Source organism: Stenella coeruleoalba (genome assembly GCF_951394435.1).
Source record: "Stenella coeruleoalba genome assembly, chromosome: 11".
NCBI classification, from domain to species: domain Eukaryota; kingdom Metazoa; phylum Chordata; class Mammalia; order Artiodactyla; family Delphinidae; genus Stenella; species Stenella coeruleoalba.
The window spans coordinates 56,776,840-56,803,001 of NC_137157.1; the positions used below are offsets into that span (position 1 = coordinate 56,776,840).

Genomic DNA, 26,162 nt, shown 5'->3' on the forward strand with positions numbered 1-26,162 from the left:
ATTTATCGGGAAATTTTTCCATCATTAAGAAAATGGCTCTCTACAGCCATCTTTAACCACCAGCAACCAGGGAAATTTGATTTATGAATCAAAGCTAAAGAAGTTGTGAAATATAAATTAATGGTTTTACCTTTGCTAGTTCAGAAACCCAGAGAAATGTTTGTTGACTAAACTAGGAAATGCTCACTTTTTATTCATTGATACCAAAAAAGAATTCACCACTAATACAACTGCTCTTCGTTTAAGCTCCTGAGATTTGTAAGTTGGCAGGATAGTTAACCAGCATGTTTGAACATCATTATTTGAAAAAGAAAGGAAAGCTTTTCTGAAACCATTCTTAGTAGTATCCCATGTTTTAAAAAGAATTTAACTCAGTGTTTTCCATATATCTCTTAGCCAGTCTTTTGTATTAACCTTTCCAATTTAAACTTAACTTACTTATTTTGGGAGGCTCTTCAGGGATGTACACCATATATAAGAAAACGTATATAAAAGTTTATACATATTTGTGATGGGTAATTTCGTTTACAAGGATTTTACTCTTGTAGAAACATCAGTTCAAGCATTTGTTACTATTTCAGATTTGAAAATTCTGCATAATCAATCTGAAATTGTAAAAAGTGAGAGGAAGTTTAGTATCCTCTTCATTTCCCCAAAGTCATGTATGGATAGACCTAGTCTAGTGGAAATATACTTAGAATTCCAGCTTAAGTTAGCAACATAAGAAGACACAGATCCTGATACAGCCCACATGATGGTGGAGGTGAAACAGTTGAAAGAATGGGCACTGAATCTCTGGGATTTGGGTGAGATGGAGAGATTTAATGACTTTACAATGGCAGCATCCTGACATCTGTATCTCTGCCAGTGGGTGATTCATTTTTACCTCAGATCCCAAATAGAAAGTTACTCTTCCCACCAAAGAAGGCAGGATAAAACTCCTCAAGGACCAGAGCCCAGAGACAGTCTACATACAAAATACAATAAGTCAGAATTCTGACCCCCAGGTATGAGAAAGTAGAGTGCATCATCAAGCAAATGTTCAACAAGCCAATGCCTGGGTGATAAAATCCCAATGAAAACAATATTGCATCCACTATAAGACGGAAATGAAACTTCCCTAGCAATACCAGGAAAAGATACAGTTCTGAGCAGAGAAAAGAGCCTATGTGAAGACTCCCAAGTCAGCAGAGGTAGGATTCAAATTGATCACTCTGACGAATTAGGATGTCAATTTTCCTCCACAGAGCCTAAAGACTGTGATATTTTCATCTGTGCATCCTTCATGATACTTACAAATATCTGTAGGAGGTATTCAATATGGACATAATTTTTTCAGTTGGATGCTGTGATCAATTATCTTTTTCCAAGCAATTTTTTTTAACATCTTTATTGGAGTATAATTGCTTTACAATGGTGTGTTAGTTTCTGCTTTATAACAAAGTGAACCAGCTATACATATACATATATCCCCATATCTCTTCCCTCTTGTGTCTCCCTCCCTCCCACCCTCCCTATCCCACCCCTCTAGGTGGTCACAAACCACCGAGCTGATGTCCCTGTGCTTTGCGGCTGCTTCCCACTAGCTATCGATTTCACATTTGGTAGTGTACACATGTCCATGCCTTCTCTCACTTCGTCCCAGTTTACCCTTCCCCCCTCCCTGTGTCCTCAAGTCCATTCTCTAGTAGGTCTTTATTCCCATCCTGCCCCTAGGTTCTTCATAACCTTTTTTTTTTTTTTTTAGATTCCATATATATGTGTTAGCATACGGTATTTGTTTTTCTCTTTCTGACTTACTTCACTCTGTATGACAGACTCTAGGTCCATCCACCTCACTACAGATAACTCATTTTAGTTTCTTTTTATGGCTGAGTAATATTCCACTGTATATAGGTGCCACATCTTCTTTATCCATTCATCTGTCGACGGACACTTAGGTTCCAAGCAATTCTTTTAGTTATTAAGTTTCAATATAGTCTAGGATTTTCTTGTCAGCTTGGTCTCCAGAGAAAAAAACGGATTTCAGGTGTGGAGGTATCAATGCCCTGGCTAATCTGGATCAACTGTAGTAGAATGAGCCTGTGGATACTTCCACTCTCAATTTTATTATCGGTTCATTTAACTAATAACTGCTGCTCTTCTTACAAATGCTAATATACCATATACTATTTATTGATAAAGGAAAAATGATAAATTTTAATTATGTCCATTTGTTTCTCTCCAGGAATCATTAGTAATAACTTTACTGTACATTGACATGCTAGTAAGACTTAACAAGAAAAAATAAGTGGGCTTCACTGTTGTAAACCTGGCCAGTTTCTTGCTTCATTTATCTTTTTCAGTTCATAGACTGTGGCACCACCGTAACAGCATGTAAGACGTTGGCCATGTGTGCGTGTGTGTACACACATAAGCACACTCTTTTCTATATAACTGAAAATATCATTCGACACTGCCAAGTGAAAATTACACAAAAAGAACATTTTTATTTAGAACTATGAAGCAGATACATTAGTTGTAATATTTGACATGATGTGGAATCAGATCAATGAGTTGGAGGCTTGCTGGGTCCCTGAGAGTTGTATGAAATATGATAGTTCATAAGTAACGCATGAATAGAAAAATCTGGGTATTTGAAAGCAAATAATCTCAGGACCCAGAAAGCCCACTCTGAAAATTCAATCTCTGTACGTGGAGAATTCAGTCTGTCACTTGCAGCTGGCAAAGAAAGAGTCAGAGCATTCCACTAATAATCTTTTTCACTTTGGGTTTCCCAAAGAGGCTATTAATTGAGGTAAACGTAAGTTGTGATATCAAAACCTCTTCTAAGGAAGCGTTGCCTTTTCTTGGATGAACGCCAGTGTGTCTGTTGAAGGAATGATTAATTATGTGGACTCTTTCATTACTGTAGTCTAACACTGCTACTCCCTGCTTTGGCTTTGAACTTTTCATGAAGGAACTGACACAAAGTTATTAGAAGTTTTTCTCAGAAGTTAAAACTTTCTCATATAAATAAAGAAATAGGCAAGTGCCTAAATTCAATACTAATCAAAAATGCTAAGACTCTGGAAGCTGATTTTTATGTGACTTTCATGAATCCATCAATCAGGAGTACATGAAGAAATGGCCAGGTTTTGAGTTTCAAAGATCCGTAAGATATTTATTTTTAGAGCAATGAGACCATCTGTAACCTTTGAAACTGTTATAAACCAGATAGGGGGCTCTAGAATTTCTATAAAGGAAGGTCTCAGGCACCAGTCTGTTGGTACAGAATGCCAGAAATCCTTTTGATGATACACGGCATAGCAAGCATGTTCTTTATCCTTGGATTTGCATGTTGATTCAGTATGGGTTGGAGAGGCAGAGACTGAGACTATGAGGAAGTCAAAATTCCTCTCCCTTTGGCATCCCCATTAAGCATCCTGGTTCATTTTCTATAATGCAAGGTGCAAACTTGACCAGGGCATCACACTTTATATGTGAGCCGCAGAGACGGCAGGCCTTCCCATTAAGGCACGAGCCACGTCTACCACATCAGATGAGGGGCAGTGAGGAGTAAAGAGCAAGGCTGCTAGTGCTGGGCCATCTGGTTTGAATCATGGCTCCTGCATTTATGGGCTGCGTGACATTGGGCCGGTTAATTGACCTTATTGTCACTCAATTTTCTCATGTGTAATATGACGGAGATTTACAGTATTTTCCTTACTGGATTTTTGTGAAGATTGAGTTAATGCCTGATAAATGCTAAGCCCACATAAACATTAGCTAGTATTTTCAAACATGATGGGAGGGCGTCTAAGGCTGAGGTTTCAAGTTCCCAACAGAACAAAACCCAGGGGGTCTAGGATGGGGTAATGTGAGAAGCATTTTGTCTTGATGTAATGGTTCTTCATGTTAATCATTCCAAAGAAAGAAAATAAATAGCCACTAAGGAATCCCTCAAAAAACGGAGGCTAAAATCCAATGCCCATTATACACGGTGAGCAGACAAGATAAAATAAATCTTGTCTAATCTTATAAACCTAATATACAACGGAAATTATTCACATAAGGTTCAATATTTAACAGCAACGGAATCGATGGTTTCTGATTTATTTTTGTGACATGTACACTCACAAATAGGTAAGTGATCTATGCATTTGAAATGGCCAGTGAATATAACAGCATTTGATAAAAACTGGGTAGGTCCATTGAGAGACACATACTGAGCAAAGAGACATGGAGGGCCTAAGAAAATATTATATCTGTGACTACGGCAGTGAGAAGAGACAGAGGCAAGATAGATGGAAGTAAAGCCAGAAACTGAAGCTATGACCAGATGCCTCAGGCCATCTGGATGAGGTTCCTTTGGGAGAGGGTAACAAGATTCATAGATAGGAGAAGCAAAGAAGAGGATAGCAGAGGACAGAGGCCAAGCAATCTGGACTAGCTTGGGGAGGAGCCACATCAGGAAAATCTGAGTTTCTAAGATACATATTCAGATTTTGGTGGTTCCCAGAGGAGTGTTAGCTCCCACGTGAGAAACACAGCAGGAAAAGATATGCCCCAGGCACTTTGTTATAAAGCAGAAACTAACACACCATTGGAAAGCAATTATACTCCAATAAAGATGTTAAAAAAAAAAAAAAAAAAAACAAAGATATGCCCCAAGGTATTTATGCGAGTCTTCCAGCAGGGGCAATTGCTATTCCTTCACACAGTGGCACAGTGACTTCCCAAACCATGGGTAAAACAACCCTCGTGGGTTAACATCTAGAAATAACTTTTAATCTCACTTGTAGCACCTGGAAACAATTCTCAAAATGTGTATACTCTCAAACATCATGCTTTTGTTTCTCCTAAATTATACTTTTGGCTGTTTCTCTTTTAGCAAACATGTGAGCCTAAGTTTCCCCTGGTTTTGATTTTAGTCTTAGATTATTTCATGTGTTCCTCAAAACTGGTAAGGAAAATGGGTACTTGTTGCTTTTAGAGTTCCAGCAATTTCCCACAGCTAAACCTTCCCAAGTATGATTGAATCACAATATACCAGATGAACTGTGACTCAGTCCTCACGATTCCCAAATGCTCTCTGTGTAGTAAAATCTATTTTTTACCAATTGAGCAGTATTATCGTTATTATTTATTGAGACCTGTCTACACAGAGCTATAAAACTGAATGAAGACGTCAAAGTCTGCCTCGTGGTTTCATAATCTGCTCATAAAAGGTAAACGACTTAGCTAAGTAAAAACCTTAATGCACCTACTTAGGGTCGTTCATGATCTTCTCTTGGGCCTTGCAGATAAGCAAAATTAGACAGTATCTAGCTGTTTCAGGGAATATTTGTTATTTATAGCACTCTAATCCAAATACGTCAGTTCTTAGTTCTCTTAGCCCCAAGGAAAATCAAAAACAGAAGTTACCCAGTAAGTCATTTTCTTTATAAGAAAAATGGGAATGCATAAGTCAACAATCACAGGGCACAAGGCTGCCTAGTCACATTCGTGAACATGCATGGGAAGCAGGGTCCTGCTTGGAAATCCACCCTATTCGCACGAACACAGGTGCACACTCAACTTGACCTCCACTTCTAACAATAATATATGCAGATACTGGCTGTGGTGGGAACAGGCAGATATTCCTTAGAGTCACTCTGGGACAAAGGTGCTTTGGGCAAGGATGACATCAGAAACAAAAATTCAGGCCCAACGCAGAACACACGGAACCAGTTTCCAGCAACACAGAGACTGACTTGGCAGGAAATACTTGGAGGACACAGAAACCACAAGAGAAAAGACAGAGGCCCAAGAAGAAGGCAAATACAAATCAGCAGAAGTATGAAGTTTTCCCACTAAGTGCTTTCACATACATGAATCTCATCTTATCCTTATAATGTATTATAAGTGGTAAGCAGTCAGGTTTTTGAGGTACCACCCCCAACAGTATTTAAGCATAAAAGTTTTAATTTTCCAACCTCCACTTTCAACTGTGTTTATTGTCCCAACTTATCAGGCAGTATTATCTTGGGAAGACCCCACTTTTTTAAGATTTTATCTTTTAGAGCAGCTTTAAGGTTTACAGGAAATTGCACAGAAAGAACAGAGAGTTCCCCTATCCCCCTATCCCCCAACACAGTTTCTTCCACTGTTAAAATCTTGCGTTAATATGGTACACGTATTACAATTAGATCCGCTGTGTATTCATTTATTTATATGGCCTTCTCTCATCCTTGTCTTTACTTTTTATTTGTCCCCCTCTAGGGGGAGTCTTTCCCCCTAGAGGTTAATGGCTGTTCACAAGACCCCCAAAGAACTTCATTTAAGAGGGTGGGCTCTAGAACTAGGCTGTCTGGGTTTGTATTCCAGTTCTGCCTCTTTCTACCATATGACCTTGGTCAAGTTTTCTAAACTCTCTTTGCCTTGAGTACCTATCTTATAGAATTGTTGTAACAAAGGAGTACATGTAAAAGACTCAGAACAGTGCCTGGGACACAGTAAACACAATAAGCACTGGAATTATTATTAGTACTATTATACTATGCCTATTACTCTCACACTCCTATTTCTCAAGCTCTCTCCCTGCCAACCTGACCTCAATCTCAAGCATCACGCTCCTAATGACAGAGCAAGAAAAAAGCTCACAAATGGCAAAGGCCCAGAATCCGGCTCAGGAGGGACCCGAGACTTTTAGTCAAGCTTGGACTTAAGAGATCTGGGAGGGTGTTGGGAGGCAGTCCAGGAGGAGCCATGAGCACCAGGCCATGCAGGGCAACCCTCCTGGGCTCACATACACATGGTAGGGCAGAGCTGTCATTAGCCCTGTCCCACCCCACACCCGACCCCATACCATTGCCCTGTCCTCAAAATTTGCTGGCAATGTGGGATTCTCTGCAAACAAAAGCATCAGGGGTAAGTGGGGTCTTCTGGAAGCCTGGTCTGACTGAGGCTCTCTACAGTGTCCAAAATCCAAGACTTGAAGGCAAGAAGGGGGCACTGCTAAGGCACCGACAGAAGGAGCATTGGCAAGACGGGAGCCCTCTCTTCACACTCCATCTAAGGAAATCAGAACTGTCCCGCTCAAACCACATGGTGCCTGGGATCGATCAGCCTCACAATCATCTACTGTGTAAGCGTGGGCAGTGAGGGATGGCAAAGTAGTAGATCAAGGTAAACAGGAAACAAGATTGGCCATTTGTTAATAAAGTTTGAAGTTGGGTAATAGGTACACTGAGATTTGTTTCACTCTTTTCTCCACTTTTTTGCATGCTTAAAAATGTGCATAATAAAAAAGCAAAAAACAAAATAAAGCCAAAGCTTTTTTTCTAATAGATCATTAAGAATCGAAGGGGAGATTTCTTATATTTTATCTGAACTCCTGATGGCCAGCATAGTCCCCCAGAGAGTGGTAACCAGTCTACAGACACTGATTGAATGAATGTTGGAATGTTAAAGAGCAGATACAGAATCAATAAACAGAGAAACCGAGGAACAGAAATGAAGACAAGTGTGCGCAGATGCACTTGCGCGCACGCACACACGCACACACACACACACACACACACACACAAGGACTAGGGATAAAGAGTGATGAAAAACACAGGTCCTGACCTCATGCTGCTGCTACAGGTCTTTGTCTCTTGTTCCCATCAACCATTTGCCTTTGGGAGAAGGAGGCTTGGATCAGAGTAGGATCTGTGGGGAGAAGGAAGCAGTTATACGAACATGCTCCAGGAGTGAAATCACCTACTTAGGCTTCTGCTTACAAGGTTACAAAAAGAAGATCGGCATTCAGATCTGGCCCAGCTCCCAGTACTATATTCTGTTCATTGATCAAGCCCGTCCATCCATCCACTCCAGCATCACTTCAGGCCTTATTTGGAGAGGAGATGCATAACTCAGGGACAGGACAACAGGCTGGCCAACGAGTCTCCAGTATGGACTCGGATTCCAATACTGTGAGAGAAAGTGTGTTTAACTAAGGGATTGTCTGAAAGAGCTGCTACAAGAGTTTACTCATGTAACATTGCTGAAGGTCTTTAAACACAAGGAGAATTTAAGTACAGAGCCTGGTCTTTACCTACCTAAGTGAATTACAGTTTTTGATTTGCTTGTTTGTTTTGGTGTGCTTTGGGAACAGGGTTGCTCTTGATGCCTAATTTATATCTCTGCTCTTTTATACTGGAGAAGACAATAATAAAACACCTTTTTCCATAAAAGTTCGTGTAAAATCAAAGGAACAGCTCCACAGCAAGGGGATTCGTTTCCAGGTGAAAATATACAGGAGAGGCCTCAGATGCGAGCAATATTGAAAACAAAAAATAGGATAAGGATTACCCAGAGGAAGATGGGAGGCTACCTTTATCTTGCAAATAAATATCAAGTATCTCTGATTGGGGGCATTGTAGAAGGACAGTGAAAATTGTATTTAAAACATATACTCCAGGGCTTCCCTGGTGGCACAGCGGTTGAGAATCCGCCTGCCAATGCAGGGGACACGGATTCGAGCCCTGGTCTGGGAAGAGCCCACATGCCGCGGAGCAACTAGGCCCGTGAGCCACAACTACTGAGCCTGCGCGTCTGGAGCTTGTGCTCCACAACAAGAGAGGCCACGACAGTGAGAGGCCCGCGCGCCGCGATGCAGAGTGGCCCCAGCTCGCCGCAACTAGAGAAAGCCGACGCACAGAAACCAAGACCCAACACAGCAAAAATAAATTAATTAATTAATTTAAAAAAACATATACTACAAATAAGAGTACCAAACAAGTGAATTGGGAGATTGGGATTGACATTTATACACTAATATGTATAAAATAGATAACTAATAAGAACCTGTTGTATAAAAAATAATTAAATTAAATTAAAAAAAAGGAAGAGTACTGAACAATACTTTTGACAAAATATGTAGAAAAAGAGACAAAGAATGAGAGTGACAGCCGCTATTTTAAATATCTGGCTATGTGCCAGGCTCTGTCTGCTAAGTGTTTGCATGCATCTCATTTAATCCTCAGGAGAGCTCTATGAGGTGATACGTTATTATGTCTCTGCTACCACTGAAAACGTTTCTTTGGCATCTGTCCTAAGATAGCACATAGTAGGTGGCAGAGCTGGAATTCAAGCCCAGACCATAGGACTCCAAAGTCCATGTTTTTAACCACTATATAACCCTGGCTCTTGTGCTCTAGGGTACATTAATCAGGAGACTAGAGAGTGAAAAATCATCTTAAAAGGAAAGATCTAATAGCATCAAGAGAGGAGAAAGAGGGAATAGGATTCCCAGGAGGGGTTGGGGAGAGTTGGGACAAAACTTCTGGGCTGACTAAGAGAGCCAGGCTGCTGCCAGCATAGCAAGCTCAACCAGGACCCAAGGAAGAGTGTGCCTGGAAGGAAGGGCTAAAGCCAAAGACTGGGCCAGGGCTGTAGTGAGGAAGTGGGATGCGGCCAAGGAAAAGACCCTAAGGCTTATGGGAAATTGTGCCAGGTGTTAATGAAGGCCAGACAGTGTTTTAAATGCTAAAAATCCACTCAGTCTTCCATATTCAATATACCACCGCATTTGTGATTTACCTTCAACTTCAGAGAGTTCAGTTCCACAGACTTTACTGATTGCCTCTATATGCAAAGCACTGTCCTAGGCATAAAAGAGTTCTATAAATTTAACAACAAAAAACGGCACTTCCAAACTGAATGGGAAAACAGAAACATGTATAAAATAACTTCAGCACAAGACAAAATGTGATGCGAGATATAACAGACATTCAAAGTATTGTGTAAGTTTGGAAGAGTGGGGCATAAATCCCACTGGGAGAATCTGGGGTGGTGGTGACTTAGGCTGAGACCTGGAGCATACGTCGGGCTTCAGCAGCCATAAGCACGAGAAGGCATTCTACAGTCAAGGGAAGAGTATGAGCAATGGTTTAGCATCAGTTGACTGAAGGCCACATTTGGAAAATGGTGAGTAGATGACTGTGACTGAAGACAGGTGTATAAAGGCATATTCTCAGAACTGAACATGAGAAAAAGAGAAAGATCAAATTGTGCAGGGCTTTCAATGTCAGGCTGAGGAGTCTGGGGAACTCAGTCAACAGTGGGATTTCCATTCAGCTGAATCGAAGGTAGCAACAAAACTCAGATGACTCTGAAATGATAAATTCTTACAGACACAGTTACTGGGCAGAGGTCAGCCCTGAGCCTCTGACGCCGCTACGGGGTCTGAGGATGAGTCTTCCTGAGCACCCACACTGCCCCTCAGATCTGATCAGCTCCTCCTCCACTGCTCCTTTAAGGACCTGACAGTGGGTGGACCCATGGCTGAACGCACGCTCCACTCTTCATAGGTGGAGTGTGACTCTGAATGCCCTACTGAAGGAGATGCAGACTGGATGCCTGACCACCCCTGTAGTACCCTTAGATCTGGGCTTACCCAGTCCTGGAGGTATCCAAGCCAGCCCAGTGCCACCCAGGCTTTGTCAATTAAGACCCTTCTTCCAGGAATGAAACCATTTTCTTCACATTCACTGCTCCCCTCCTATGAATTTCCTCTCCTAGACCACGAGTATCTCCCTTTTTCCTCCTTCCTTCTATGTATCTCATTAAGTCATATCTGCTTTGCCTCCCAGAATGCTATGGTTTCTACTTCTTGGCGCACATGTCACTCAGTAACAGCAAGATTTTTCTGGTGTTTGCATCTTTGCCAGAAAGTTAGAAATACCCTTGAGAGTGGTAGCAAGAAGAAACTCCTGAAGTATACAGTAATGCGATAGAGTTTAGAACCCTGAGATATTCTTGTCAGGTTCCAAGAGTGAGAGAACCTGGGTGCCATAGAGAGGATACCACAGGAGGTAGAGTGTACGTGGCCTAGACGCTGGACAGGAAGCCAGTAAGATTCAGCCAGTTCTCAGAGCTCTGTGAGTTCCCTGTCCCTAAGGTCAGAACACGAGGGATAGAAAGCTGTATGCCAAGAGGACTGATCAGCTACAACCCCCAGGAGGCCACAGAAAGTAGTCAAAAGATCTGAGTCAGAACGTAGTTTGTTGGGGTCACTGAGAGGAAGTGTCAGCAGAGGCAACCTCAGAGATGCTTGGCGACCACTCACATGGATCACACAGACCTGGAGAGCAAACCTCAGAAGAACATCAAGCCAGAACCTACTCCTCCAGTGCCTCTCACGGCGCCTGTCATATAATAACCTCTCAATAAGTAACTGCCACATAAATTAATGGTGTCCTTGGGCTTCTATTGTGCAAACTCCTTCCCTAAGGATCACATCAGGTTTGTCCCCCTGATTTTTCCTCTCCCCACCTCCGCTGCCATTTAAATACCCCAGAGAGAAAGAGAAAGGGAAAGGTTCATATGAAGAGAGGAGAATGGGGATCATCTCCCAGCTGGAATACTGGAGCATGGGGTAAAACCTGAGTTAAATTGTGGCCAAAGTCTCAGATTTAGAGGGTGGAGAATTAGATCATTACTTTAGGGGACCTCGAGCGTCAGTCTTTACATCAAAACCAGGCAAGTTTCTGATTGGCAATAACGGTAATACAGTTTTCTTAGCAGGTGGGTTACTCAGAAGTCTTTAGAACCTCCTCATTCTGGTCCTGGTTCTCCAAGTACCAGTAACCAATGGGCACCTGCAGCCTGAAAACTTACCATGTCATCATTCCACCTGTATTAGTCTCCTAAGGCTGATGTTACAAATTACCACAAACCTGGTGGCTTAAAACAACAGGAATTTACTCTCCTATAATTCTGGAGACCAGATGTCCAAAATCAAGATTTCAGCAGGGCCATGCTTCCTCTGAAGGCCCTAGGGAAGAATCCTTCCTTTTCTCTTCCAGCCTCTGGTGGCTCCTGGCATTCCTTGACATAACTCCCATCTTTACATGGCCTTCTTCTCATGTGTGTCTTTGTGTCCTCTCCTCTAGTCATTGGATTTAGGGCCCACCCTCAGTCCAGGATAATTTCCTCTCAAGATCTTTAACTAGTTATATCCATAATAGTCATATTTTCAAATAAGGTCACTTTCTGAGGTTTTGAGTTGACATGAATCCTGGGGGAACATGATTGAAACGACTATATCACCTAACTGTACCTCTCATTGCAACTGTGGATAAAATTTGAATTTGTCCACCAACCAGTTTCTTTGGGGACCAATCTACATTTTTTCTGGCTAACTGAATGACTGGTATCTTGTCAGTTCAGGCTTGTAACAGAATACCATAGAATGGGAAGCTGGAGGTCTGAGATCAGGGTGCCAGCATGGTTAGGTGCTGGTAAGGACTCTCTCATGGCCTGCAGACAGCTGGTAGCATTGTAGCCTCACGGTGGGGAGGGCAAGAGAGCTCCCTGGCACCTCTTTTGTAAAGACACTAATCCTATTCATGAGGGTTCCACCCTCATGACCTAACCACCTCCCCAAATCCCCACCTCCTAATACCATTGTACTGACGGTTAAGATTTCAACATATGAATTTATGGGTAATGCGAACATTCAGTCCATAACAACTGGTCAAAAAGGAAAATAAAAAATCTAATAAGTATAAACCACTGTGTGGGAACTTTCCCAGTGCCATCTTTTTCTCATCATCTATCTTTAATAAGACTTGATAAGAAAAATGAAGTCACTCAGGGGAGGCTGTATGAGGACATAAAGGCATTGAAATCCTTCAGCCCCTGGGCAGGCCCTAGCTTCTTTGCCAGGCAACCCTGAGCCAGATAGCTAGTGCTTGTTGGGAATAAGATTATTTCTTCAAAAGACCTTCTCCACTTAGGTGAGAAAGTTCTTTAGCACACTTCACAAGCAAACCTTATTCTCCACTTGGGTCTACAGAAAACTTCAGTCTACTCATAGTCAAGGAAAAGCCTAATGTCATTAGAAGAGATTCATGTTCAACTCTGCAGTTTGTTATTTGACATAAAACTATCAGAAACACTTTCTCCGTCCCTTTTATTATTGTCATAAAAATATTATTTTAACAAAGCTTTTTACCCCAGAGGTATAAAATGTAAGGCCAAAAAACTAAATTTGATTTTATAAAAATTAAAGATTTTTGTTCAACAAAAAATGTCATGGACCAAGTTAACAGAGATTTGACAAATTTGGAAAAGATATTTGCAATGTCTGAAATTGACAACAAATTCCTGCACTCAGCAAGGAAAAGACAGGAACTCCAATACAGAATAGGCAAAAAGAACATTCAGTTTATAGAAGATGAAACATAAAATGTCCACACACAAAGAGAAACATTTGTTAAAAACATATTAATTTAAAAATGTAGGTAAATAGCCTCATCCGCCAGAGGGCAGACAGCAGAAGCAAGAAGAACTACAATCATGCAGCCTGTGGAACAAAAACCACATTCACAGAAAGATAGACAAGATGAAAAGGCAGAGGGCTATGTAACAGATGGAGGAACAAGATAAAACCCCAGAAAAACAACTAAATGAAGTGGAGACAGGCAACCTTCCAGAAAAAGAATTCAGAATAATGATAGTGAAGATGATCCAGGACCTCAGAAACAGAATGGAGGCAAAGATCAAGAAGATGCAAGAAATGTTTAACAAAGATCTACAAGAATTAAGGTAACAAACAAACAGAGATGAACAATACAATAACTGAAATGAAAACTACACTAGAAGGAATCAATAGTAGAAAAACTGAGGCAGAAGAATGGATAAGTGACCTGGAGGACAGAATGGTGGAATTCACCGCTGCGGAACAGAATAAAGAAAAAGGAATGAAAAGAAATGAAGACAGCCTAAGAGACCTCTGGGATAACATTAAATGCAACAACATTCACATTATAGGGGTCCCAGAAGGAGAAGAGAGAGAGAAAGGACCGGAGAAAATATTTAAAGAGATTATAGTCAAAAACTTCCCTAACATGCAAAAGGAAATAGCCACCCAAGTCCAGGAAGTGCAGAGAGTCCCATACAGGATAAGCCCAAGGAGAAGCAAGCCGAGACACACAGTAATCAAATTGGCAAAAATTAAAGTCAAAGAAAAATTATTGAAAGCAACAAGGAAAAAACGACAAATAACATACAAGGGAACTCCCATGAGGTTAATAGCTGATTTCTCAGCAGAAACTCTACAAGCCAGAAGGGAGTAGCATGATATACTTAAAGTGATGAAAGGGAAGAACCTACAACCAAGGTTACTCTACCCGGCAAGGATCTCATTCAGATTCAATGAAGAAGTCAAAGGCTTTACAGACAAGCAAAAGCTAAGAGAATTCAGCACCACCAAACCAGCTCTACAACAAATGCTAAAGGAACTTCTCTAAATGGGAAACACAAGAGAAGAAAAGGACCTACAAAAACAAACCCAAAACAATTAACGAAATGGTCATAGGAACATACATTTTGATAATTAAACGTGAATGGATTAAATGCTCCAACCAAAAGGCACAGGCTTGCTGAATGGATACAAAAACAAGACTCATATATATGCTACGCTCTACAAGAGACCCACTTCAGACCTAGGGAAACATACAGACTGAAAGTGAAGGGATAAAAAAGATATTCCATGCAAATGGAAATCAAAATAAAGCTGGAGTAGCAATTCTCATATCACACAAAATAGACTTTAAAACAAAGACTATTAACAGAGACAAGGAAGGACGCTACATAATGATCAAGGGATCAATCCAAGAAGAAGATATAACAATTATAAATATATATGCACCCAACATAGGAGCACATCAATACATAAAGCAACTGCTAACAGCTATAAAAGAGGAAATCGACACTAACACAATAATAGTGGGGGAATTTAACATCTCACTTACACCAACGGACAGATCATGCAAACAGAAAATTAATAAGGAAACACAAGCCTTAAATGACACAATAGACCAGAGAGATATAATTGATATTTATAGGACATTCCATCCAAAAACAGCAGATTACACTTTCTTCTCAAGTGCGCACGGAACATTCTCCAGGATAGATCACATCTTGGGTCACAAAGAAGCCTCAGTAAATTTAAGAAAATTGAAATTATATCAAGCATCTTTTCTGACCACAATGCTATGAGATTAGAAATGAATTACAGGGAAAAAAACGTAAAAAACACAAACACATGGAGGCTAAACAACACATTACTAAATAACCAAGAGATCACTGAAGAAATCAAAAAGGATATCAAAAAATACCTAGAGACAAATGACAAGGAAAACACGATGATCCAAAACCTATGGAATGCAACAAAAGAAGTTCTAAGAGCGAAGTTTATAGCTATACAAGCCTACCTCAAGAAACAAGAAAAATCTCTCAAATAAACAATCTAACCTTACATCTAAAGGAACTAGAGAAAGAACAAACAAAACCCTAAGTTAGCAGAAGGAAAGAAATCATAAAGATCAGAGCAGAAATAAATGAAATAGAAACAAAGAAAACAATAGCAAAGATGAATAAAACTAAAAACTGGTTCTTTGAGAAGATAAACAAAATTGAAAAACCATTAGCAAGACTCATCAAGAAAAATAGGGAGAGGACTCAAATCAATAAAATTAGAAATAAAAAAGGAGAAGTTACGGGGCTTCCCTGGTGGCGCAGTGGTTGAGAGTCCGCCTACCGATGCAGGGGACATGGGTTCGTGCCCCGGTCCGGGAAGATCCCACGTAAAAAAAAAAAAAAAAAAAAAAAATGTAGGGAATTCCCTGGTGGTCGAGTGGTTAGGACTCTGCACTTTCACTGCCAAGGGTCCAGGTTCAATCCCTGGTCAGGGTAATAAGATCCCACAAGGTGTGCGGCCAAAAAAAAAAAAAAAAAACTGTTAAAAAATGTAACTTAAAGCTATAACGGGATATCACTTTAGAGCCACTGGACCAGCAAAAAGTAGAGAGCTAGATAATGCCAAGCCGGCAGAGACACCAGAACAGGATGTAGGAGCCCTCATCACTGCTGGGGGAAAGGAAGACTGCAAAGCCATTCCGGAGAGGAAGGGGCTGCAGTTAGTTAAGTTAAACATACAGTTTTGCACATATGCCTTACTAAGCCCACACATCCATAAGGGGATGAGTCAGGATGCTCGTCACAGCACCACTCTGGAGTGGGGCATCAAAGGCAATCTGGTGTCCAACGCCGAGCAGTGAGCACATGAAACGCAGGGGATGTGCCATGTGGAGGGCTATGCAGCAATTACAGCTATGGATTGGAGGTTCACTCAGTCACACGGCAGATTACAGCGCTCGAAGAAAACAATTAAAATAATAATAACAGTGAGAAGAAGATTTGTAGCACAATATAGTGTCAATTATAAATTAATGCCCACAAAATAACTCATACCTTACAAAATATAGAAGCAAAAGGATCACAGAAAACATGAACATGGCTGTATATTGAAGAGTGGGTAGGGACATAGGAATAGGAAATGGGGATAAAAAAGAATAAACCACATTAAAAGCTCCTTGTTCTCATAAAAGGATCTAATATAGAGAATATAGAGAATTAGGAATTTTTCACAATGGAGCATTTTGAAAATCTGATCAGAAAGGGCAGTGAGATGGAAGGAAAACGAGCAGTCTCGTTTCTTTTCACTCCATCACTTTCAAATTATTGACTGTAACACAAATCAAGTCAGGACCAGTAAGCACTGACATCCTTGATGCTTCTGAAAATCAAAGTTCAAGAGCCATTTTTTCCCATTTGCTCTTTTATTCTACCATTATGAAGTGTCTGTTATGTGTGAGGCACTGTTCCAGGTGCTACGGGGGCCCTACTTTTCAGGCCCCAACTTTGTGGCGCGTGTACATTGATGGAGAAATTCAAAAGCTGCCTGAACCCCTCTTCTACCGCAACACCCTGAAACTTGTGCCCAAAGCAGAAATCTGAGGATAAAACTATTTGAATAGTTCTCCTTCTTCCCACTTCTCCCCAGCACAGCTCAGTATTTCATGTCTCCTAAGAGGCTCTCAGAAATATTCTGAGAATCTCTTGACTTCTTAAACATAGCAGAATTCCCGTGGTGCTGGGAGAACATGTGCTGAGATACAAGAGAAGAAGGAAGCCATCCAACCAGCTCTTCTCTCTCCCTTTTTCCAAACTCATCTTATGAAAAAGATAGTTTAGAAAACAGGTGTATACCAGAATCGAGCAGGAGGGAAGAGCGTTTCCCTCCTTTCTGGGTCACAGGGAGCTCCTGAGCATGGAGGAGAATTATGAAAGAGGAAAGGACGTAGGACCGTGGGGTATGCCCCCCACCTCAAGGGCTGCCAGATCTGTGGATAAACTTTTGCCTATTTAAGAGTTTATGAAACTTCTAACTCAGGAAAGAAAATTCGATTTACACTTAAATCTTCTCAGTCAGTCCTACTCAGTCAGCCCGAGTTAATGGAGTTCATTATCTGTTGTTCAGTTCTACGTAGGATTCCTTTTCCCTTCGAGAAACAGAAATTGAGTGTAGTAATTAGAATTGAGAACTGAGTTAAGAAACGTAGATGAATGCTTAGAGTGAAATATTTTATTGTGCTGGTCAGTGGTACATGAATTATTCAAGATGTAAAAATGAATATCGTTTATCAGCTAGCCCAAAAAAGCACATGTAAGATTAATTTTAGGAATGGGTATTTTAGGCCAAATTCAAAACTTCCTAATTCCCTCAGTAGAAATTGAGTTTTCTGTAAGAATCTTATCCTTGATAAATTATGTTCTGTGCTTCTCTCTAGATTTATATTATTTTTATATATATATATATATATATAAATATATATAATTATATATATTTTTGTAATCTTCAGTGGAAACTGACAGACACAGATGAAGTTCCCTCTTTTCTAGTTTTAAGTCCTGACTTGGGAAGAAAAAGGTAGCAATTAGAAATGAAGAACTAACCTTGAAATAGGGTCAAAGATAAGGATTTGGTTTTCTGGACCTGGTATATGAGAATGAGGGTCTCAAGATCAGATTCTTGGATCACCTCTACACTGAGAGGGCCGGGGGTAGGGTGGTGAAGAGCCCCAGATAAAGAGCCCCAGGAGATGTGCAATTATTAGAAAAGTATATCATCTCAGGTGTCAAGTAATTTCAAAGTACAGGAAGTCAAAGGCTCAGAGAGGCATCAGGGAATGAAAAATAAGAAAATTACACTGGGAACTTCCCTGGTGGCGCAGTGGTTAAGAATCTGCCTTCCAACGCAGGGGACACGGGTTCAATCCCCAGTCTGGGAAGAACGCAGGGGACACGGGTTCAATCCCCAGTCTGGGAAGATTCCACATGCCATGGCGCAACTAAGCCTGTGCACCACAACTACTGAGCCTGTGCTCTAGAGCTCGTGAGCCACAACTACTGAGCCCACACTCCACAACTATTGAAGCCCGTGTGCCTAGAGCCTGTACTCCGCAACAAGAGAAGGCACCGCAATGAGAAACCCATGCACCACAATGAAGAGTAGCCCCCACTCGCCACCACTAGAGAAAGCCTGCACACAGCAATGAAGACCCAATGCAAGCAAAAGGAAAGAAAGAAAGAAAGGAAGGAAGGAAGGAAGGAAGAGAGAGAGGGAGAGAGAGAAAGGAAGGAAGGAAGAAAGGAAAGAAAGAAAAAGAAAGAAAGAAAGAAAGAAAGAAAGAAAGAAAGAAAGAAAGAAAGAAAGAAAGAAAGAAAGAAAGAAAGAAAGAAAGAAAGAAAGAAAGAGAAAGAAAGAAAGAAAGAAAGAAAATTACACTGAATTCAGTAGCTTGGAGGTCACTTTAAGAGCGTGGCTTCTGTAAGAGTAAGTCGTGAGGGCTAAAGGGATGAAGGGTAAAGTGCAGAGTAAGAAGCTGATCATTCATGACAGTTAATATTGTAATCTCATCTCTCAGAAGTGAAGGGATAATGACGATCATAATAGTAAACACCACTTACTGGGCACTTGCTATATGCCAATAACTGGGCTGAGGGTTTGATACTTATTGTATACGTACTTTTTTCTTTTTTTTAATTGAGGTATAGTTAATGTACAATATTGCATAAATTTCATGTGTGCAACATAGCGATTCACAATTTTTAAAGGTTATACTCCATTTATAGTTATTATAAAATATTAGTTATATTCCCTGAGTTATACAATATATCCTTGTAGCTTACTTTACACCTGGTAGTTTGTACCTCTTAATCCTTACCCTTATATTGCCTCTCCCCTCCTTCTCCCCACTGGTAACCACTAGTTTGTTCTCTACATCTGTGAGACTGTTTCTTTTTTGTTATATTCACCAGTCTGTTGTAGTTTTAAAATTCCACATATAAGTGATATCATACAGTACTTTTCTTTCTCTGTCTGACTCATTTCACTTAGCGTAATGCCCTCCAAGTCCATCCATGCTGTTGCAAGTGGCAAATTTTCATTCTTTTTTATGGCTGAGTAGTATTCTATTGTGTGTGTGTGTGTGTGTGTGTGTGTGTGTGTACCACATCTCCTTTATCCATTCTTCTGTTGATGGACACTTAGGTTGCTTCCATGTCTTGGCAATTGTAAAAAATGCTTCTATGAACATTGGGATGCATGTATCTTTTTGAATTAGTGTTTTTATTTTTTTCAAATATATACCCAGGAGTGGAATTACTGGGTCATATGGTAGTTCTGTTTCTAGTTTTCTGAGAAAGCTCCACACTGTTTTCCACAGTGCCTGCACCAATTTACCTTCCCACCAACAATGTACGAGGGTTCCCTTTTCTCCACATCCTTGCCAACATTTGTTATTTGTGTTCTTTTTGATGATAGCCGTTCTAACAGGTGTGAGGTGATATCTCATTTTGGTCTTGATTTGCATTTCCCTGATAATTAGCAATGTTGAGCATTTTTCACATGCCTGTTGGCCATCTACATGTCCTCTTTGGCAAAATATCTATTCAGGTCTACTGCTCATTTTTTAATCAGGTTGTTTGTTTTTTGATGTTGAGTTGTATGAACTGTTTATATATTTGGGATATTAACCCCTTATCAGTCATATCATTTGCAAATATTTTCTCCCATTCAGTACGTTGTCTTTTCATTTTCTTGATGGTTTCCTTTGCTGTGCAAAGCTTTTAAGTTTGATTAGGTCCCATTTGTTCATTTTTGCTCTTATTTCCTTCACTTCAGGAGACAGATCCAAAAAATATTGCTACGATTTATGTCAAAGAGTGTTCTCCCTATGCTTTTCTCTAGTTTTATGGGTTTTGGTCTTACATTTAGGTTTTTAATCCATTTGGAGTTTACTTTTCTATATGGTGTTAGAGAATTGTATATGTATTAATTCAAAAAATATTTATTAAGAGCATCTACCTCCAAAATGTATCCTAATTTCATCTACTTTCATCATCTCCACTGTGGCCACACCAGTCTAAATTCCCTCTTCTCTTGCCCCAACTACTGCAAGAGCCTCCTCTGCCTCACCCCATCTCTACACTACCCTATCTACAACAGTACACAAAATGTTTAAATGCAATTAGATCAAGTAACAACCCTCCAAAGACTTTCAATTTCATTTGCGTAAGATCCAAACTTCTCCAAAGCCCTATGTGCTCTGGCCCCCACTTTTCTCTCCAACCCCATATCCTATGCATCTCCTCTTTGTTCCTGATGCTCTGGACACATTGGCCTCTGTCAGTCCTTGAACAGACAACGTTGATTCCTGAAGGTAAAAAAGTTAGAAGTCAAAGCAAATAAGCAGAGATGAACTGCTTGAGTTCATCTCTGCGTGAGTTCATCTCATGAGGAAAGCCACAATCCAGATGATCTGAAGTGTTTTTTTTAAAACATTCAATTACCTAAGGTAATACTGAAGCATAGTGGGTAAGGAGTCAGCTCCTGATACCGGGTATCCTGGTTCAAACGCTGGCTCTCCTGCTCATTGGCCACTGATGTTGGTAACCTACTTAACCCCTCTAAGCCTATTTCCTCATCAATAAAATGGATCATATAGTAGAACACCTACAGAGAAAATAATAGGAGGTATCTCTTATATAACGGAGAATATTCAACGACAGAATACAAGTAAAGCACTTTGTGTGTAGGCTGTGCTGTAAATACTAGCTGTTATAACACATTCAATAAACATTTATTGAGCACAGTGCTAAGCTCTGTGCCAAACTCTGGGAAAATAGTATTTGCCCTCATGAAGCTTTTCGTACATATTTTTTTAAGTGGGGAAGGAATTTTTAATATTATGTACAATCGAAAAAAATAATTTCATTATCAATTCCCTGATGCAGGAAGAAGTCACAGTGTTCATAAATGTTGAGAAAATGCTCAACTCAGTTGTGTTTATCAAGAAGCATATTTGATTTTCAAAGGATAGAAAACTGATGGAGAAGGTTATCTGATAATCAAGACCCATTCCTCTCTTGAAGACTGCTAGGTGACAGGCACACACTGCAAAGGGGAGCAAGGGAAAAGAGGTCCTCTATAGGAGCTCACAACCCAGGAGGAAAACCAAAAATAAACAGTTACAATGCAATGTGTCCATGCTGTAATATAGCAAACAAAAGATGTTCCAGGAGCCCTGAAGAAGGCACTGGAGCTGAGTTTTGAAAGATACAAGAAGGGCTTCACCGAGTGAGCAAGTTGAGTGGGTAAGTGTTCTCAGCAGATGGACATGTGACAAGAGTGTGATGGACTGGTACGTATGAGTGATGATCAGAATATTTAACAACCAGTATGGTGGGCATCAACCCACTGACACTAGCATTAATCGGCCAACACAGCCGTACCAGTGCCACTGAGTCCTGTGTCAGAGTAATGGGGTTGGTGGGAAAAGGTAACATTGGAAAGGAGGAAACAGTCCAATATACCAAAAACCTCATTTCTGGAAATTAATTTACTAAAAGTTAAGGCACTGAAAACCAATTCACCGAAACTCAACTTTCTGAATGCTCAATTCACCGAAGTATCAGGACACCATTCAAGGTTTTAGTTTTCCCAAAGCTTCGGCGGCCTGGACATGTATAATTTTTGCATGTGTTTTACATTTCAGACGCTCAGTATTCATATGTGACTGAGATAACTTTCAACTTTTATCTTCTCTATTTTTATAGATTTAATTACCTCCACCCTCTGCCCTCGCCTTTGCCTTTGCATGGAACTGTCCTAGACCCAGCTTACTGAATTACTTTCACAGTTTTGACTTGATTATTCAGTAAGTCACCTTTGGCAAATAGTCCTAGAGCCAGAAAGTAGGAAAACAGAAATTAGATCATAAAGGGCTTTTAGAGGCAATATGCATAGTGGTTAAGGGCCCACTTTTCTGGGGCTCCCATTCTGAGTTCAATTTCGAGTTTGGCCATTGACCAGCCATGTGACTTTGGACATTTTAACCTCCCTTGCCTCTTCTTCTTCATCCATAAAATAGAGATAATAATAGAACTTACCTCAGAGGTTTATTGTAATGAATTAATGTGAATAAAATACTTAGGACAGTGCTGTCACATAGTAAACAGCCGATCAATGACAGTCACTAAGAGCACACTGTGCTAAGGAGGGTTTATTTATGCTAAAGATGATAGGGAGCTCAGTGAAGGACTTTGTAGTCAAGAGAGCAGATCAGAAGTGGTGGAGGATGGAAGCTGTTGCAATAGTCCAGTAAAGAGTGATGAAGATATGAGCTAGGTTTTCTCAGTGAGGAAGAAGTGAGGTAACATTAGGAGAACACTAAGTTGCCTTGAGTGAAGTCAGATTTCTAGGTCCACAGAACGGATGCGAAATTAGTGGGTGGGTTTGTACTGTCAGACTGACATTAGTCATCTTGAAGAAAACATGTGAAATGACAGAAGTGCCAGGAGAAGAAAGGCAAGCAAGTAACATGCAACTTTCAAAAAAAGAAATTCTGTTACTCCAGCCCAGAGATCCAAATTCTAAAATGGATTATTAATGGGATAGGTTGTGTTTACTGTGGGCCAGAGTTCCCTAAGGACAAATCGGGCCAAATGAATTTCATTTCCTTTTCTTGGTGAGAATTATAAGAGCAACAGTTTGGGGAAAACTTCAGTCTTAGCGTCTGTATTTCAACTGTATTTAACAAGGTGGTACCTTGTACCCTGTGGACAAATGACAATATGGGCTAGATTCATCGCTTGTTAAATCTACCTAAAGAGTTAATTAGCACTGTCACCTCCAAACTACCCCTGTCATACAATTTCCTCATTAAATACTTTTCAGGATGCCACCTGTACCTATTTATTACTAACTTATTTATATACATACAAACTACATTAATATATAATGCACATTTTATAATATATACAAAAATATAATGTTTTAAAGCATGAGTTAAAGGTAAAATCATATTTTTCACATAATTTCATAATTTAGTGAAAAAATCTACTTGCTCTTATTTGAAATAGGAAAGGTCTCATGGCAACAAATTCTCTTAGTTTCTCTTTGTTTTGATTTCCCCTTCATTCCCAAAAGATATTTTCACTGGATATAGAGTTCTGGGTTGACAGCTCTTTTATTCTCAGCCTCTGACATAGGTCGTGCCCCTTGCTTTTAACCTCCATGGTTTCTGATGAGAGATTCTAAGTCATTCAAATTGTTTTTCCCCTGCAGGTAAGGTGTCACTTCTCTCATTTGTCTTTAGTGTTCAGAAGTTTGACTATGACGTGTCTTGGTGTGGAATTTTTGTAGGATTATCTTGTTTAGAGTTTACTCAGCTTCTTGAATCTATACGTTTATGTCTTTTGTCAAATTTGAGAAGTTTCTTTTCATTATTTCTTTGAGTACTTTTTTAGCTTGCTCTTTTTCTTCTCTCTTTCCAGGACTCTGCTGATAAGAATGTTAAATCTTTTGTTATAGTTCCACAGATCCTGAGTCTCTGTTTTTTTAAGTATATTTCTCTCTGTTGTTCAGATTGTGAGTTCAGTTCACTCTATCAGTTCAGATAGAGCGATTACTTATCTCACTCTTCCTTGAAATTCACTGATTCTTTTCTTTGCTCAATTTTGCTTTGGTTCATCATAGGTTTTTACTCAAGTTAGTATATATTTTGGTTCCAAAAGTTCTATTTGGTTCTTCTTTATGTTTGCTATTTCTTTGCTGAGACTTTCTATTTTTTATAAGTTTCAAGGGTGCTCGTAACTGCTGACTGAAGCATTTTTAGGATGGCTACTTTAAAATCTCTGTCAGATAAATCGAGCATCTCTGTCATCTTGGTGTTGCATCTATTGCTTGTCTTTTTATTCAGTCTGAGGTCTTCCTTGTTCTTGGTGATCTCGATGAGTGGTTTTGGATTGAAATCTGGACTTTTCATGTGTTATATTATGAGACTTTGAATCTCAGTTAGCCTTCTGTTTTTCTGACTTTCTCTGACACCTTCCCACTAGGGAAAGGAGATAGAATATGCTGCTTCATTACCGCCAAGTGAGGATAGAAGTCCAGGCTCCCCACTTGGCTTTCACTGACACCTGAAGTGGGGAGTGGTCCTTCTTGCTGCTGGTCAGGGGTGAGAGTTCTGGCTCTGCACTAGACCTAACAGTGATACATCCTTGGCTGGGAGAGGTAAGAGTGCCTCCGTACTGCTTTCCGTCTGACCTCCACTCACACCAGGAGAAGGGGAGTAAGTGGTCTCATTACTGATGGGCAGTGGTGATAGAGCTGATGTCCACTGGGCCTCCTCTGATGTCACACCAATGGAGAGTGGGAATAACACTCATTACTCCCAAGCAGGGTGGAAGTCCCAGTTCCCTACTCAGCCTTCTCTGATACTGCCTGGCAGGGGAATTTGGTGTCTTGCTCCAGCATGAAGGTGGAAATTTACGGTCCCCATTCAGTCTTTGTTGGCATGGGTGGAGGTGGGGTCACAGTTTTTTCTGTGTAATACAGTGGTTATTGTCTAAAGGTTTTCTGTCTTGCTACACTGCCGCTTTCCTGGTCTTTTGGCTAGAGAGTGCAGGCTTCTGCTGTGGCCATTTTTGTCTACACTCATTGGCAATTCCAGGCTGCCAGTTTCTCCAGCTCCAAGTCTGGAATACATGAGGCAAAAAGATAACTCAGGGAACTCACCACTGTGTTCTTCCTTGGGTCCCTAGGTCCCTAACCTGTCTGCCATCTTTCCTAACTTTTCAGTCTTATCTTTATTTTATATATAGTGTTCAGGGGTTTTAGTTTTACTTAAAAGTAAGAATAGGGAAACGTACATCTACTTCATCTTCCCAGAAGCAGAAGTCTGTATAAGCAAGAATGTTTAATGAGAGCAATGTGAATGTCAGATAGAATCAACTCATTATGTCTTACTTCCTAATGTGGCAGTCACAGGGCTCATATAAGGAATAGAGAGTTGCCGTGCCATGACCTTTTTTCATGCACAGGTTTGCATCAGTAATATTACTACTTTCAATCCATCATCACTTTGCAGAAATATTTTAGGTCACTTAAATTTCCTTCCCACATTTTATGAACTGCACTTTTGAATCTAATAGGTAGGTGGGAGAATACTATACAGGGATATTATACATGAAAATGGTCTATATTGAAATACAGAAAGCCATGAAAATTTAAGAGATAGCTAATACGCTTGATGACAGAACAAGGATTTCAAAAAAGTGCCTAAAACCTAGAATAATGAACAGAAACTATCAAGAAGAAATATAACAGGCAAAAATGTGAAACTCTGCATGTAAAATTAAAAATTTATTCCACAAGTCAGATACAGGATGAAGATAACTTGACCAACAGGGAAGATGGCCTTCTCCCCACTCTCTCCTTCCCTCATATGGAAAATACCTAGAGGTACGGCAACGGCAAGCTCAAATCAAAACAGCAGCAGAGCAAGCTGCTTAAGAGATGGCAGGGTCGTTTGCAGAAAATAGACAAAAAACAAAGGTTTGAATGAGTTATACTAAAGAAGGCAATGCAACATTAGCCAGCAACGAAAGTATTACAGTACATATGTACAAGGAAAGCGATAATTCCACAAGCGTCTGTATTAGTCAATTATATCTGAAATATCATATCCAGTCTTGTACAACATGTTAGAAATTAAAGTTGTGTTTCTCTTTTACTTTTCAGGTTATAAAGCAATACATTCCCATTGTAAGCAATTTGTAAGGTGTAGGAAGCTAGAATATAGAAATTGGCCATCAATAACCACTGTAAATTATTTCCAGGTGCCACACTTTCTAATCTCATTAATTCTATTTTTTTAATTAATTAATTTATTTATTTATAATTTTTGGCTGCTTTGGGTCTTCATTGCTGCGCGTGGGCTTTCTCTAGTTGCAGCGAGCGG

The 26,162-nt window shown here is 40.1% G+C and overlaps 1 long non-coding RNA gene across 1 annotated transcript in view; it reads right to left on the reverse strand.

Moving 5' to 3' along the window:
* The window catches only part of LOC307194083, a 461,642-nt gene that overhangs the window by 117,865 nt on the left and 317,615 nt on the right, over positions 1 to 26,162 (reverse strand). Inside the window, exon 5 of the long non-coding RNA XR_013830494.1 lies at positions 7,591 to 7,674. This is a non-coding gene — a long non-coding RNA (uncharacterized lncRNA). The remainder of the gene's footprint in view (positions 1 to 7,590; positions 7,675 to 26,162) is intronic.